Source organism: Prionailurus viverrinus, chromosome D1 (assembly GCF_022837055.1).
Source record: "Prionailurus viverrinus isolate Anna chromosome D1, UM_Priviv_1.0, whole genome shotgun sequence".
NCBI lineage: Eukaryota > Metazoa > Chordata > Mammalia > Carnivora > Felidae > Prionailurus > Prionailurus viverrinus.
In genome coordinates this window covers 8,486,789-8,500,749 of record NC_062570.1, presented here as the reverse complement: position 1 = coordinate 8,500,749, position 13,961 = coordinate 8,486,789, and the positions used below count along the sequence as shown (strand labels likewise).

Here is a 13,961-nt window from a genome sequence, read left to right as displayed (position 1 = left end):
GCAGAGGAAGAAGATTGTCAGATGTCGCAAAGTCACCAAACATTCATGGAGATAAACATGAAATGAAGGGAAAGCATTTGTGGAGCCATATTTTAGGGAAGATAAGAGAGAGACTAGCTTACAAAACTTTCCTCATTTTGAGGGGGTTCCTAAAAGAAGAGAGAACCAAATTACTTGAGCAGACACAGAAGGAATGTCAACTTTACTATGTAGATATTCCAACAGAAGACAAGTTGGCTCCTTGTCAAGGCACCGATTCTACTACATTCCGCCCAGCACATCAGAGACTATGTGGGAAGATGGTTTTCTCTCTGACGTAGAGCGGATGTTCCCTTAATCCTTGACGGCCCGTAAGTGCAGGGTGCATCCACGCTTTCAGTTATGGGAAAGATGAAATCATTGGCTGAAAAATGTTTTATGTGTCCAGGATCACCAACAATACGTATAAAAGAGAAACTGATAGTTTTCGCAGAAACGAAACTTCCTTTGTGTGGTTAGCACATGTGATTAAAACAAGAACTGCACAGCATGCCCCCCACCCTGTTTGGGCTGTTCTAGATCTTAGGGACTTTCATTCCTTATACAGAAATAGGGAAAAGGTCTTTTTCTTTCTCCCTCTTTAAAAATTAAAAAAACATTTTTTTTTTCTAAGACGATCATTCTCATTCTTGTCTGCACACCAGAATTACTTGGGGCACTCTGAAAACTCCAGGTGCCTTGGGACGCCTGCGGGAGCCCTTGATTCCATGGGGCTGGGTTGGGTTTACAGATCTGTAGTTTAAACATCTTTTCCAAGTGATTCTGACATGCTGCAGTCCGGTTTGAGACTCACTTTAGTGTCTACGGCCATACCACCCTGAACGCACCTGATCTCCTCTGATCTCGGAAGCTAAGCAGGGTCGGGCCTGGTTAGTACTTGGATGGGAGAATCGCTTTAGTAAGTCTTTATTCACCACCTGTCTTTTTCTTTTCCTTTAAAAATAATCTCCTTTCTGAGAATAAATGGAACAATGAAAACAATAATTCAGATGATCCTGTACCTTAAAATTACAGGAGGGGCTTGGAAACTTTCACGAGAACGTTGTGCTGCCCTCATCTGCCTGCAGTGCAGGTGGTGGAAAGTAGCTGGACCGTCGGCCCTGGTAGGCAGTCTGGCTTTGGCTGAAGGACTCAGCAGGGTTTTCCAGACATTCTCACTGGTCACAACTTCTACCCGACTCCACATGTCGACAACACAGTCCTGTATCTAGTCTTCTCTCCTTTTGACGGACCACATGTTCCAGGCAGGACACGTGAAAATAGGACCCTTGGGACCATACTAGCCGCCCCCATTGGCCGTCACTTCTTCTCGGTTGGCTCCCAGTTTCCTCTGGCAGATGCCAAGATAGATACGCAAGCCTTTATCTGAAGACCTTGGGGCCAGATGTGTTTTGGAATTCAGAATGTCTCAGACTTGGGAAAGGTATGTTCCACGCTCTATATTTCATGTGCCCTCCCTCAGTGAGGCTGCAGGAGCACTGTGTAATCAAGCATTTTCATGTTTGTGCAGGAAACACATAACCACTCCCGTGAAGCAAGCTGCATAAAGATTCCAAGCAGCCTCACACATGCACAGGTCGGGTTTCGCCTCTAAAGGATATTGCTAGACACCTGATGGATAGAACCTTCTTGACTTCAGAGCTCTTCAGATTTTGAGGCCGTGGATAAAGAACAGAAGACCTGGGGCAGCAGCATTATTTCAAATGGGTGCAAAACTGTTTTTTCACTGAGTTTGCTAGTTTTTCTCATCATTTGTGGCAGACACCTACTCACATGGGGTTACATGGATTTCCACTGTCAAGTGAATTCTGACTGTTAATACTTCCCACTTGGTCAGAAGTGGAAAGCCCAGATAATGCTACATTTTTGGGGGCGGGAGGGGTGTAAAACTAAAATAGCTTAAACAGACAGTTAGAAGCTGTTACCATTGAACCCTGATGACTCAAGTTCAGAATGTAACTCCCCGACTTCAACCTCAGGTGGGCCACATTCTGCCTGTGGTCATCCCAGTAGTTGCCTCTTCTTCGACCTCCAGGTATCTTTCCCCCTCACGTGGTAAGTTAGATTTTCTTAGTTGTACTGGCCAAATCTCTATTGTATTGGCCTTCTTCGTATCTGTCAGGACAGGAGGTTCCTGGTGGGGTGTTGGGGGGGAGGGGACGTGAACATACTGCAGAAACTCAACTGTTACACATCGCGTATGTGGTCTCTGTTTTCACAAGGTGGCAAGGCCCAAGAGAAATGTGAGTTATGTGCACTTATTTCCTATTATATTGGCTCCTCTTTGAAAGCAAATTTTCTTCCTTGTACTCCTCAGAACCCGTGGTATCCTTGGTGGGCGGCTAAAAAAAAAATCCTATTGTTTTCTTAATAGTTGAGAATAGAATTCCCTTTGGGAATAAATGGTCTTCAATAGAGAAAACACCTTGAAAGCATTTGGCTATGGAAAAAAAAAAGTCTACAGTAGGATTCAGAAGTCTGGGCAGAACAAAGAGAGGGTAGAATCAGTTTGCATTTAAAAAATAGTTGGTGGTGGTGGTGGTGGGAGGGGATGGAAAGGGGAGAGAAAGGCTGAGCATCACGGGAAATCAGCCAGAAGCATTTATAGAACAGGGTGACCATTATTCATTCAGTTCTAACTGCTTGGAGGTCAGCAATGCAAAAACATCTCTTTCTTAATTTCTCTAAACTGTCTATAAAATCTGCTACACAAAATCTGTTGTTTATGTGTAAAAGTAAGGAAGGTGGTTCAAGAACTCAAGTGGTGAGAAAGAAAATGTTGCGAGATGCCAAGAGGAGAACAAAAAGTCAGAGGAATCGAGGGGTGGTCCTGAGAACACAAGACCCTGGGAATACACAGAAATGGCACCGGGCTCTCGATGTGAGGTGTGTTGGAGACCATAAGTAGTCTCATCTAGATTTTAAGAGATGGGATGACCCAGGATGTCATCTAGATTAAGGAGTAAATGCTCGACAAAGGTTACAGAAGACATTAAAAATGATCAACGCCAGGGGCGCCTGGGTGGCTCAGTCAGTTAAGTGTCCAACTTAGCCCAGGTCATGATCTCGTGGTTTGTGAGTTTGAGCCCTACGTTGGGCTCTGTGGTGACAGCTCAGAACCGGGAGCTACTCAGGATTCTGTGTCTCCCTCTCTTTCTCTGCCCCTCCCCTGCTCGTGCTCGGTCTCTCTCTCTCTCAAAAATAAATAAACATTAAAAAAAAAATGATCAACACTAGACTTAAGAGAAGTTACAGTCACGTGCATGATAGAGTCCTAGAGAGGGAATTAGAAGTTCTGGGCTTGAATTCTCTCTCTCTCTCTCTCTTTTTTCCCCCAGCTTCCAGTACCTTCCCCCTCCACCCACCCTGCTCCAAATCAAGATACAACAAACTCTAGCAGGACAGTCTTCAATACTATTTAACTTTCACACTTGGAGTTCTTTGGACTATTTCAAAATTTGTTAATGTGAGAATGCACATCCCAATAAGTGGGAAACTAACATTTGACATGATACCAACAGATTCACTCGATATTGACGTAGCTACAATTTTATATGCAACACGTGGACTTTAGTGTCGCAGGATTGGGCCTTCTTATAACAAGCTTATTGATAAACAATGATAATCTTTGCTTATCTGCACTAACCTATGAAGGCTTGTCACCAACAGACCCTCACCCATACCTTTTCACCATGTCCTTAAAAAACAGATGATTCGGGGCACCTGACGAGCATCTGACTTTAACTCAGGTCATGATCTCCCGGTTTGTTGAGTTCCAATCCCACTGTTCCAATCCCACCTCTCTCTGTCCCCCACCCCACTCAAGCAGTCTCTTGCAAAAATAAATAAACCTTAAGAAAAAAGAGGTTTAAGAAAACCCAGATGATTCTTCCTTTCAAACAATGTATTAAAAACCCACAAATTCCTACCCGAAAGAAAATGTTAATCCAGAATTATCAAATTTTGAAATTTCAGCAGATGAACAGCAGAAATAGACTGTGGGCAACTCTTACCTAGGTCTTTTACTTAAGTAGTACTGTGGGGATTTATAGTGTTGACCAAAAGAAGATCGTTTACTCATTAAACTTTGCTTTAATGGGTCTCAGAATTCTGCGGCAAATTTTTGGTGAAGTTGTTTCCATTAAAAAGTACGGATTTTTAAAAGCTAATAAGTTAAAACTGCCACACACACACACACACACACACACACACCAAATGGTCTACAAAACATTTCTCTTACCTTCTCAAGGTTTTGTGATGCACTATCATTAATCATTTCTTTATTATTAAACTTAAGCGACCAGTTCTGAGACATTCTTCCACCGCCGATTATGACTGGGGTGGCAGGTATCAGGGATAGTATCCATTTAGCCTTCTGAGCTTTCAGACCCGGTGACCTCTCCAGCTCCAGCCGCCTTCCAGTCCACTGCTTTGCTGACACCCATAGCCACCATCTGTGTCACATCATGAACAGCAAAACGACCCAGAGGACAGTCAGAGGAGCTCTCAACACACCTGGGCTGCCCAGGAACCATATCAACGACTGCAGCACCACCAGATTTCAAGAACTTGGGGCCCTCTTCCAGCTTCTCCCCAGAATGACAATTAATCTTCTCTTTCAGCTCCATGAACCTGCGAGCAACATGAGCTTCTGTGAAAATCAGGCTAGGGGCGTAGCCAGCACTGATTTGGCCTGGAAGGTTCAGGATAATCACCTGAGCTGTGAAGCCAGCTGCTTCCACCGGTGGCTCATTTTCACTGTCATCAGCTGCAGCACAACCAACGTCTCTGAGAGACGTATGCTTGACGTGAAAGCTCGCTTTGTCCCCAGGAAGATCTTCGTTCAAAGAGCGTTTCAACAGAATTTACTTTAGTTGTCATGTTGACTAGAATAGAGAGGGCCATTAGGCTGAGTTCGAGATATGGGTCTCTACAGGGACGGTGCCAATACCATGAATTTCGTAGACGTCCTGGAGGGGCAGATGCACAGGCTCGCCAGGTGGACAAGTTGGTGGCAGGATGCAATATAGAGCTCCGAGGAGGGTGGCTTCGCTGGCATTGTCGTCTTTAGGGTGACTCTCCATCGCTGAACCAAAGCGTGTTTGCGCTGGGCCCCAGCAGGCTGTTGCCATGCCAAACAGAAATCGACACAAATGCTTCTGCGTTGGGCTGGTAGCCAGTTTTCTTAATGCAGGTGCTGGCTTGCTTAATGACTTCCTCCTACCTCTCCTGGCTGCAGGGTGGTGCAGTGGAATCCACTTTGTTACCAGCAACAATTAGTTGTTTCACACGGAGTCTCGTGAGCCAGAGGGCATGCTCACGGGTCGGCCCATTCTTGGAGACGCCAGCCTCAAGTTCGGCAACGCCAGCAGCAACAGTCAGGAAGTGCATGCAGTCAGTGGGAGATGTGCCTGTAATCGTGTTTCTGATTAAAGTCTGTGTCCCAGGGCATCAGTGACGGTCACATACTACTTGCTGGTCTGGAATTTTACAGGGATATATCAATGGTGGTGCCCTGTTCACATCCGGCTTTCTTTTATCCAGATGTTGGCATACTTGAGGGAGCCCTTTCCCACCTCAGGAGGCTCCTTCTCAAGTCTTTCTGTGGATCTTCTGTTGCGATCCCACCACATTTGTAGATCAGGTGATGGTGGACCCACCCCAATCCACATGTCCAGTGACAATGATATTAATAGGAACATTTTCCTTTCCCATTTTAGCTTAGATTGAGGGGTAATTTCCATGATATCTGAGTTCTGGTGGCAAACCCATTGTGAAAAAGTGGGTTTGAATTCTGTGGCATAAAATAATCATGGAAATTTGCGAAGACACATTAACTACTCTGAGCTGCAGTTTTCTCATCTGTCCAGAGACAGAAGAAACTAATTATTGGTTCTGTCACCTGTAAAATGGATCAGACGGTAAATGAGATGCTCTAGGAAGGGGTACAGAATTTGGAAACAGATACCCACATAAGATGTACCTGTGTTGGGGCACCTGAGCTGCTCGGTCGGTTAAGCGTCTGACTCTTGGTTTCGGCTCAGGTCATGATCTCATGGTTTGTGGCTTTGAACTCTATACCGGGCTCTGTGCCGACAGTGTGCAGACTGCTTGGGATTCTGTCTCCCTCTCTCTCTGCCCCTCCTGTGTGCACTCTCTCTCTCTCAAAACAAATAAATAAACTTAAAAAAAAATAAAATAGGGGCTCCTGGGTGGCTCAGTCAGTTGAACACCCGACTTCGGCTCAGGTCATGATCTCACTGTCCATGAGTTTGAGCCCTGTGTCAGGCTCTGTGCTGACAGCTCAGAGCCTGGAGCCTGTTTCAGATTCTGTGTCCCCCTCTCTCTCTGCCCCTCCCCCACTCATGCTCTGTCTTTCTCTGTCAAAAATATATAAACATTTTTTAAAAAGTTTAAATAAATAAATAAATAACATAAATTACTTAAAAAAATACACCTGTGTTTGAACCTTGCTTCTGCCAGTCACTGTCCGTATAATATTTAGTTAGCTACTTAAATTCCTAAGCCTTAGTTTCTTCATCTAAGAACAGTCCTAACAATACCTATGCCTCAGATGGCTTTGAGAGGATTAAATATTTTAGTCTAGGTAGAGATGCTTGAGAAATATTTGACCTGTCGCTCTCAGATTTAAATCATATTTCTTCACTTAATTTCCCTCTCCATGATCTTGCAAGAAAGAAATTTCTGGTTCTGCTTTATAGGGCAGTCCAATGCCACACCAACTGACCTCTGTTTTTCAGAACAATAAATAACATGAAGTAACATTCATTCAACTTTGCATTTTATCACTTATATGGAATTTAATAGCAATAGTCAAATCCATATACTCCTCTGGTTACTGACTGTAATGTGCTATGTATTAACCAAGAAAGCTCTGTTTAGGGAATGGTATCCAGAGAGGTGATACAGTTTGCCTACAGATTGTTTCATTATACAGTTTCTATATCTGATACAGAGATAATGCTTTCTCAACATCAATTCTAAATTCCAGGGCACCTTATTTTAATAATTCTGGAGAATGCAGTAGTAGTGGAACGCTTGCTCACAATTTTTTTTTTTTACCTTGGAGTAACTGGGGGCCACAGCAGTCAGCTCCCTCACTCCTCACTCCACTAAGCCAGGGGCAGGTCCACTTAGATTTATAGGAAAAGGCAATCCACAAAGAAAGAAGGTATGAAATCCTCACTTCTCCTATGAAAATGGGAAGTCCTAGTCTTTGCCTGGATCATCCTCCAACATTAAAAAAAATTTTTTTAATGCTTATTTATTTTTGAGAGAGAGAGAGAGAGACAGAGCGAGAGCAGGGGAGTGGCAGAAAGAGAGAGGGAGACACAGAATCCAAAGCAGGCTCCCGGCTCTGAGCTGTCAGCACAGAGCCCGATGCGGTGCTCGAACCCATGAACTGTGAGATCATGACTTGAGCTGAAGTCAGACACTCAACCAGCTGAGCCACCCAGGTGCCCCAGGTTCCACCATCTCTCATTAAATAGCTAGCCATCATCAGGATGCCTTGAGCAGGATTTCATCTCCTTAAGTACTGTTTCCACTGTCCCACTGAGGAACATCAAGAGTGAAAGGACAGGTCTATCTGCCCCCTTTCTGTGCACATTTCTTGGGTCCCTGTGCCTTGTGATTCAGTGTAGTTTGACGAGAACCCCAAAGCCATATCAATTCAACTTCCTGCACACGTATTCCGTCTGTGGAATCTGTTATCTCTCAGTTGACCCCCTTCGTGTGGATCTGGGAATCATTAGCTCATGTGGTTGTTAAAGTTTTCACTGTGGCTGCGAATCTTGGAGGGGCGTCAGAGGACAGCCGAGGCTACAACAAAAGTAGCACTAATATTTAAAGGAAGAGGAAAGGGGCTCATGGAGAGTGCTGAGAGACAAAGGTCAGGGAAGCTGGAGAAGAACCAGAAGGGGGTGGTGGCACCTTGGCCGAGGGGGGAAAGAAGCTCCTGTGTCTCAGGAGGGCTCAGGGTGGGGGAGGGCTGAAACACAGGCTCTGGGTGTGATGCTGACCAGCACTGACGGTCCAGGAGTCCTCAGCTGTAGGAGGATGACACGTTCACCTTGGGGTGGAGGAGGGAGAGGCGGAGACGGGCTGAATGGTCCAGGGAGGAGAGTGTGCAGAGATGGTGACGTGGGAGAATAATGAGAGGAAAGAAGCTATTGAAGAAGCAGATTCACATGGTGATGACATTTCAGACGAAGTGATACTCTGATAGGAAGTGGGCAGCCAAAAGCTTGGCTGACACAACTGAGACTCAAAAGTAGCACAGTTGGAACATCAGGTCAAATCTTGCAGAGCGAACCCTGTAACCGGGATGCACGTGCACTTACACGTCTCCAAGGGACTGGCCAAGTGCTGGGTGGCACAGAGACAGTAGGACTAGTTCCTACGGAATGGAGACCTTACTCCACCCTCTCCTCTCTTTCCCCTAAAGTGACAGCAAACCTTTAATTAACATTTTCTTTTCTTTTCTTTTTAACATTTATTTATTTTTGAGAGACAGAGCGTGAGTGGGGGAGGGGCAGAAAGAGAGGGAGGAACAGAATCTGAGGCAGGACCCAGGCTCCAAGCTGTCAGCACAGAGCCCGACACGGGGCTTGAACCCACAAAACCCGAGACCATGACCTGAGCTGAAGTCGGACGCCCAACCGACTTAGCCACCCAGGTGCCCCTCTTTTTTTTTTTTTTTTCAAGAACGGATTTTGAAAGAGCAGGAAACTGACCCAACATTTTTCCACCTGGACGTATGAACCACATAAAGCTCAACTGGCAGTGGTACGCGTGAAAAAACACCTTTCAGATTCTGTAGCAGACGGTGGGTTCACTGATACAATATTGTCAATAAGATATGTAATATTTCAACCTTTTATTATATGTGGTTATCGGTGTTTTATATGAACAGGAGACATAGGCGTCTTAGTTCACAGACTCAGTTAATCCAGAAAAATAACATTTCTTGTAACTCAACTCTATGTTCAATCCTCCTACTGTCAGGCTAAGAAGAACCATCTCAGGGGGTGCCTGGGTGGCTCAGTTGGGCGCCCGACTTCGGCCGGGGTCATGATCTCACAGTTCGTGAGTTTGAGTCCCATATCGGCCTCTGTGCTGTCAGCGCGGAGCCTGCCTCGGATACTCTCTCCCCTCCTCTCTCGGCTCCTCCCCCACGGGTTTTCTCTCTCTCTCGATATAAGTAAACAAACTTAAAAAAAAAAAAAGAATAACAATCTCAGGTAGTTTTGGGTTCCTCCCTCTTTCCGTGGGGTTGAGGCAAAGGCCCGAGAGGGATTTACATGTGCTTTGGCCGGTCACCAAGAGGGGGCGCTTCAGAGCCTGAGTCACCTGCTGGAGCCGCGTCACCCTGAGACTGCATGCAGTTGCCCTTGTCGTGGTCCTTCAGGATGCGGGCCTCGCGCAGATGTTCTGCTTCATCACTTAAGGGCGGGGAAACTTTAAGAGGTGATGGACCCCTGGGCCTAGTCTGGGAGAAGCCGTTTGCTCTCTGGGGGTCTTGCTACTTCCCGGGGGGCACGGCCTAGAAAGAAGGGAAACTTGGCTCCTGGACCCACCATCCTCTCTGACCCCGGCTTCTCCCACACGTTTCGTCTACACGCCAGGTCCAAAACTCTAAGCTCCCCCCTTCAAGACGTGGAGACAAAAAACGCTCTTGGGCCATTTCTACTTTCTGACCAGCTGGATCCCTTCTCTGAGGTGATGGGCTCAGGGTCACCCATATGCTCAGAAAAGAGGAAATGCCAGGAGAAGTGTGTCAGAGTGAGGATATCACTGCACCCACATTAAATTCTCTACTCCCGCAGCAGCAAAATTAAAAAACAAAAACCAAAAAGCTAGATAGGGTCTTGGGTATTTGCATGAAAGTGTCCTCCCAATTCTAAGATTGTATAATTCTACTGATGTTAGGCGAGGCCCTTTGGTCTGTGTGGCCAGAAAGGACACAGAAGCCACGGGCAGGGGTGGAGGCAGACAGCAGCAGGGGTCAGATGCCGACAAGGGCTCGAGATCTGAGAGTGCCTGGCAAGGTTCTTAAGAAATAATAGTGACCCAAACTGAAAACTTTTATCTGATGCCTCCGTGTGGAACTCCGCCTCCTCTCTGGAAACCTCTGGCCGCGACATGGAGGTGTCTAACCCTTCTGCCTGGTGAGGCCCAACTATTCTTTCATTCCGGTTTTCTCCTCCGACTGCGGCTCGACAGGATGTCTCGATCCCTGGCTCCCTCATTCTCTGGCTCTGGGGTCAGGACTGTGATGCATCATGGCAGCCTTCGAAATGTGACAGAACTCCGTTATCAGTGAACGTTCGTTGATGGGGTTTGTTCTGAGCCCCGTGCAAGGTTTCACCTACCATACACCTCCGGGGGCTCGCATCACCCAGCACAGCGTGTCCCCAACGCCTTCCGTGCCACTGCTCCACGAGCTTGGAGAAGGAGAAAAGCGTGAGGTAGAACTCAACTGCTGAGTCAAAAAGGCATGTGCTTGTGACACTTGCTTTGCAGCTGCCTTTTGGAGTCCCACTTAAAAATAACTCAAGCTCGATCTGCACGAGTTCTGACCTGAGTGGATATGTCCGAGTTCAAGAAAGATGACTTATTCTTAGAGCGTTACAAGCAATAAAAGAAAGTCTCAGCTCCAACAACATCCACAATTAAGGCTAATAATATCCATCTCCTGGACATGTGCTTTGAAGGTTAAATGTGACTGCATAGATGCGACTATGCAGAGGAAAGAATACAGAGTACCATTCAGATATTTACTGGTATTGCTCATTGTTATCATATAGTCAAGGCGTATAGCAGGTGCTTTTGTACTTTAGTCCGACTAGCAAATCCACGCGGAGGTTCTTCCCTCCAAACTGATCACCTTAGTATTGAAATCGGATTCTGGAATACCAAGACATCTGTTTTTAAATTGCTAGTTAAGACGAATGTCCTGCCTTTTAGGTTACATTTTAGAAACGGATTCAATTCAGAGAAATACTTTGATGTTGTAAATACCTACACGTCAGCCTATCTAATTGGAAATTAATCACAATATTTAGGCATCTTCACCAGAAATTTCTCATATTCATAAAACAAGGCAATGGTTATTTACTTCTTGGTATTATGATATGTTTTGGGAACACTCAGTGTGACTTACATGAAAGGAATAAATGCTGGTTCCATGGAACTCCACTGTCGGAATAACGAATGCTTTAAAAATACGTTGATTCAGAGCCTGCCCAAATCTCTCCCTCGGGCTGTGGAAAGTGTGCCCCAGTGCATCTCAGAAGGAGAGAAACTTCCTTTGCCCACTTCCTGTACATTCTCTGGAGCTGGGCTTCTAGCCAGTGTGAGCAGAAAATGACTCAAGTGTGAGAAGGTTAACAGCGACATGGTGTTCTCAGCATCTCTCAAAGGCACTTAGGAAACTAGTTGCAGAGAACTGGGGAGCAGCCAGAGGACTCCCCAGAGAGTACAGTTCAGCTTATTATTCCACATGATTACATATTCAAATTGGCTTGAATTCCCCGGGCACCACCGTGGGGATGTCAGGCGAGGAGGAAAGGCAGCAGGCCAGGTAGGGTAGAGCAGTGGAGGAAGCTGGTCGGGCATTAAAAATGTGCTACAGATATTTCCCTAAGGGGAAAAAGCCCCACAACCACAAACACTTAGGGAAGAGCTATGTTTCGAAAAAATGAGGTTGAATTTCCAAGTGACACATGATAATCTCTTTCAATACATTAAGAATTCTGTCTTGCATTAGCAAGGACTTCTTTTTCTTGAATCCTTTGTAAATGGCTTTTCAAGAGACTCCTACGACAGCCAGATAAGTTAGCACAGACCTACCCTAGCTGTCTTGACTAAAAAATCTCAGGAATAAGGAGCAAATGTCTGTGACATTTTGGTTGAGTGGGGTTGGTGTCGGGGGAACTATTGAGTGTAAGTAGCTACAAGCAATAACCTTTGTCTCCACTAATGCGTTTTGAGAAGATTCAGGGTTGTGTTGGACAGTGTGGGCAGAGGCAGGGGAGTTCGGAAAACAGAGGTGATTGTTTACTAGCCTTGTATGTTTGTGACCTTTCAATGGCAAAATATAAAAAGAACTTTGCAAAATCATGTTGCAATGACAGGAGTAGAATAAATAGAATCGGAACATAAAAATAAGAGAGAATACGATCTGTTGAAAACACACTGTAGGGGTAAAAATCTTTAATCAAGTTGGCTGTTTCGCTCAGGAATAGATCCTCCCCAGACATGGGGGGATTGGCCACAGGAGGGGGAATGGAATTAGGAGGAGGTGGGGTAAAATTGGGATAAAACGGAGCGGAGACTTAGAGGTAAGGGATTTGGACTCGGCACAGCATATGGACAACAGACCATAGGTGATGTGCTGTACGATATGCACCAGGAGGACCGAGTATGAGGGTGAGGGCCATGAGTTGTGACCATAGAGACTTTCAGGCAAGCAACCTTCAATAACGACGGATGGAAATGGATATGTCAGCTGATAATTCACAGAACAGCATCTACACATTAGGAAATTCACTTAAAAAATCTTCACCTCCTCAGGGCGCCTGGGCGGCTCAGTCAGTTGAGCATCCCAACTCTTGATTTCGGCTCAGATCATGATCTCACAGTTTGTGAGTTCCAGCCCCAGGTCGGGCTCTGCACTGCCGGTGTGGAGCCTGCTTGGGATTCTCGCTCTCTCTGCCTCTCCCCCACTTGCCCACCTGCATGCACTTGCTGTCTCCCTCTCTCTTGCTCGCTCGCTCAAAAACAAATAAAAATTTAAAGATTTCCACCTCCTCTTCAATAAAAGGTATAAAAATTAGAATATCTGTGAGATATTGCTTCTTTTTTCTTTTTTTTTTTTAATGTTTATTTTTGAGAGACAGAGGCAGAGAGACCGAGAACGAGCAGAGAAGGGCAGAGAGAGAGGGAGACACAGAATCTGAAGCAGGCTCCAGGCTCCACGCGGTCAGCACAGAGCCTGACGTGGGCTCAAACGCATGAACCGCGAGATCACGACCTGAGCCGAAGCTGGACACCCGACTGAGCCACCCAGGCGCCCCTGTAAGATACTATTTTTTACCTGTTAAAATCGTGAAATGTTTAAAAGGTTGCAGTTCTTTGATGGTGCCCCGAAACTCACACGCTGTTACTAGCCACCTAAACTGGTGTAAGTCTTTTGGAAAACCGCTTTACATTTCATGTCAAGAGCTTTGAATTTTTCTTCAGCTTCTAAGACTACAACCAAAAACAGTAAAAACAATCATTAGCTGAGTGTCAATTGTATGACAGATAATATGCCTGGCACTCCGTGCATTTTATGTCTTTTAATCCCCACAACAACCTTAGGAAGCAGCTACTATTATCCAGTTGAACCCTATAAGAAAAAAATGAAAGTATGGACAACATTTACATACCAATATGTTACTACAGGATTGTTAAGAGAAGCAAAGACTAGAAACCCTTCTTCCTCCTTCCCACTGCAAAATAAAACTCTGAGGATAAACCTAAACGTCTCAGAATTCAGGGATTACTTAATCCTGGATTACTTAATCCAGTTTTACTTAAGTGAAACTACTCAGTGGAATTGATGTATTTACCCTAGTGTTCTTAAAGAACACACAATGGCATGGAAAGATACATGCCTGAGTCTGCTGTCGCTCAATAAAGCTGTGTAACACAAACGGGCCCTAATTCTGGGTGGCAGGCAACAATAAGCATTTACCTCTCAGGCACGCATCTGCAGGAAAGCTGGGGTGTGGCTCTGCTTTTGGCTTCAAAAACTGGCTTTGGTTTCAGGCTCAGGTATGAGGCACTGTGTTCGTGTTGGAGCCCAGGCTCAGGGGCACCTGCTACCAGGGGGAAGCTCTTCTCATGGCCGACTC

At 45.6% G+C, this 13,961-nt stretch overlaps 1 pseudogene; it reads right to left on the bottom strand.

The window, feature by feature from the left end:
* Positions 1-1,318: 1,318 nt before the first annotated feature.
* LOC125176387 (elongation factor 1-alpha 1-like) lies at positions 1,319-5,754 on the bottom strand (annotated as a pseudogene).
* Positions 5,755-13,961: the final 8,207 nt, after the last annotated feature.